Raw genomic sequence first — 3,641 nt, forward strand, 5'->3', positions numbered from 1 at the left:
GGGCCCGGGGCCGTCTCCTGCTGCTCGGCATCTGCCCCAGTCCCAGCCCGCGCAGCCCGGAGCACGGTTTTCATAGAATCGTAGAATCACATAATAATTTGGGTTGGAAAGGACCGTAAGGATCATCGAGTTCCAACCCCCCTGCCATGGGCAGGGACACCTCCCACTAGCCCAGGTTGCTCAAAGCTTCATCCAGCCTGGCCTTGAACCCCTCCACGGATGGGGCATCCACAGCTTCTCTGGGCAGCCTGGGCCACTTCCTCACCATCCTCACAGTGAAAAATTTCTTCCTAGTGTCTAGTCTAAATCTCCCCTCTTTCAGCTTATACCCGTTACCCCTTGTCCTCTCACCACACTCCCTGGTTTTGTGCTGGTTTTGTTTCTGTCCATCACCCTGGTGCTGCGATTGTGTGTGGATGAGTGTTGGAGAAGATCTGTTGGTGCAGACAGACACGGTTACAGCTGCTCCGAAAACGCATCTTGTGTTACCTGCTGCAGTCAGAGAGCGGACACTGGGGCAGTTGAGGATTTGCTCTGTGCACAGAGTGAACCCTGCAGAGGAGATGCGGGGGCCAGGTGGGCAGCAAGTGGAGAGCAAAGAGAGCCTGCAGGAGGAAAACTCCTGCTGAGAACGGCATCTGCCTTAGTAAAGTCCATGTTCATGACACGAGGAAAAAGCGCAGGAGAAAGGGGACTTGTGAGTACCTTGAGAGACAGCATTATCTCTTCACTTCATATGCCAGACACTGCATGAGGTGTGATCTGTTCCTTATTTTTATGATGAAGGCAACAAGAACAGCTCTAGCCACGGAAGAGTCCATGGTTGAGAGGCTGAAAATGAGATTATTGGCAGCTCGTTTGACCTTCCGAGTATTTTACAGTAATAATTTATAGATTTTTCTTGCCTTCCATGATGGCAACTAGAAAATCAGGACAGGAACTGTAGTGGTAAATGGTTCAGAAGAATTATGTCCCTCCCTTGTTGAGCTTGTTGTGATGACTCATCAGTGTTAGCCCATTCCCCTTCTCCTGGCAGCATATGATGCGTGATTCCTGTTTTCACCTTGCCTTGGGATGGAAACTCTGAAAGTTAAGCCTCTCCCCAGACTCCAGTGTTTGCATTTCCAGGCCACCTGGAATTGGGAAGTAAAGAAGTTGCAGCAAATTTTTGCAAACTGGAAGAAGATTTTTTTTTTTTTTAAGGGAGAAGAAAGGTTGGTTTTCTTGCTGTATCCAAGCTTATTTTCCTCTGTCCAGTGCACAGTACGCTGTCCTGCTGGAAGGGTTACAGGTCACTTGGGGAAGGGATTTCAGTTTAAAAACTGACGAGTCGCTGATGCTGAAAGAGAAGCAGGGAAGGCAGGGGACTTGCCTCTGAGTCAGAAGTGACAGCTGCTCTTTTGCCAGCTTCTCTCCAAAGCTGCTTCATGCTGAGCCTGGCCAGGGCAACAGAGCAAATGGCCATGGACACATAACGTCAGAACTTTCTATTTGCGGAGCTTTTGGCCTCTGCAAGCTTGCCTTTGTCTAGCTCCAGGATCTTAGGCTGGATATTGGAAAAAATTTCTTCACTGAAAGAATGATCAGGCATTGGAACAGGCTGCCCAGGGAAGTGGTGGAGTCACCATCGTTGGAGGGGTTCAAGAAACGTGTAGATGTGGTGCTTCAGGACATGGTTTACTGGGTTGGGTGGTGTTGGGTTGACACTTGGACTTGATGATCCTTGAGGTCTTTTCCAACCTTCATGATTCGATGATTCTATGGTTCTATGGTCATGTTGTTTAGCATCAGTCCAGATCTCCCTGGACGGGAAGCCTGTGGACTCTGTGAAGAAGTGTGTAGTAATGTGGTTGTGGGATTAAAATGCATGATTTCTGCCTGTGCCCAGGAGGGTTTTTGTTACTTCGTCATCCCTGTGATCTCCAGAATAGCTGCGTCTGTGAGCGGGGATGGAGCTGATCCTCGGGATGAGCAGTCAAACTGTCCTTTCTGTTCAGGCCGCACAGAGAACTCTTTCCATAGTACAGCTTTCCTCTATTTCTGTTCACAAAGTGGATGCAGCCCTGGTGCTTCTAACACTATCATGAAGACTTTTCCTTGAACTGGGCACTGTCCAGGTGTTCAGGAAGCCTGCTCTGTCTGGGCGTCTGGCGGCATCTCCACAGTCTGAACCCTAAGTCTCCAATAGCACAGCCTCTGGCATCAAAGTTAAAAATAAAATAATTATTAAGTGGTCCAGCAGCAGGGTCCACTGAAGCTGGGTGCCTCCAGAGAGGGACTCTGAGCCACGAAATTCCTGGGCAATTCTGCCCTTACAGACTGTTCACCTGCCCCTCAGGCGCTGTTCACAGTGCTGTTCACACGACTTTTGGTCCCACTGTGATTTTTGGTTTGGGGTCATCTGACACCTCATTGGATTCTGTCTCTGTCTCTGGGCAGGTCACCAGTTATTCTTACCTTAACGAGTTCCACCTGCTGTTGACGGCTGTAGCCTTGAAGCCTCTGGAACTTCTGTGTTTTTTTCAGCAGAATATAAGGAACTGCAGAGGTCCCCAGTTTAGGGTGAAAAGTTCCAGACCTAGGATAGATGCTTAGCCATGACCACAGCTTCAGTGAGTTACCTACATGATTCTCACACGAAAAACCCCAAAACACAGCACACTGTACCAGCTAAAAGGAAAAATAGACCTAAGTGGGAATTTAGGGCTTGCAGCCCCAGGCTTCAGCAGATCTGGCTGCTATCTAGGTAACTAAAGCTGAGTAGCTCTCATACTAAACCACACAACCTTACAACTCTGAGCAATTTGTTCTTTTTAAAACGTACTTACTTAAGATAAACAAACAATATTTCTTAACAGTCCTCCCTTTGTTTTCAGTAAGCGTGCCAGCTAGTATGTCCAAGACATTTTTGAAGCCTTTAAAGGCATTCAGCTATTGCCCATAGTCTTACATACAACATTATTATAAGCAATAGACATAACAAATCAAAACTAATAAGACCACCACTGGGTGGAGCATGTGATTATAGATTCCCAATTGCATCTCTTTTTGTTCCTCTCAAGGGGTTGAAGCCCATGTAACCAAGCTAACCATTCCTCGTGGGATGTACTTCAGAACAGTGAACAGGTCGATTTGATGGTAGAAACTTGTATTACCAGCTTGTTGTGGTTTTGTGTGGTGGGTTTGTCTGGTAGCAGGGAGGGGCCACAGTAACGTCTCCTGTAAGTATCTGCTAAAGGCTTCCCTGGACTCCAGCTCTGCTGGCAGCAAGGGAGGGGCTGCAGTGGTGGCCCCTGTAAGTAACTGCTAAGAGTTCCCCTAGCTGCAAGCCTGCTGTGGTGGCAAGGGAGGGGTTACAGTGGTGGCTCCTGTAAGTGATTGCTACAGGTTCATCCCCACGCCCGGGCTCCAAGAGTTTAGTAACAGGGAGTAGGGGGGGGGCAGGGAGTGGGGGAAGGAGTACCACCGACCTAACCCCTGTGAGAAACGACTGGAAGTTTCCCCAACTCCAGGCTGGACCCACACCAGGCCAGGGCTGAGCCAATTGGCGCCTCTGCAAATAACAGATTGAAGAGGGGGCACGGAACAATGGGGTTGGCGTGGCCCCAGGCAGGGCAAGGCTCGGGCGGACCAGCCTGGCT

The sequence above is a fragment of the Pterocles gutturalis genome, unplaced genomic scaffold (genome assembly GCF_000699245.1).
Source record: "Pterocles gutturalis isolate BGI_N339 unplaced genomic scaffold, ASM69924v1 scaffold35043, whole genome shotgun sequence".
In the NCBI taxonomy this organism is placed as follows: Eukaryota; Metazoa; Chordata; class Aves; order Pterocliformes; family Pteroclidae; genus Pterocles; species Pterocles gutturalis.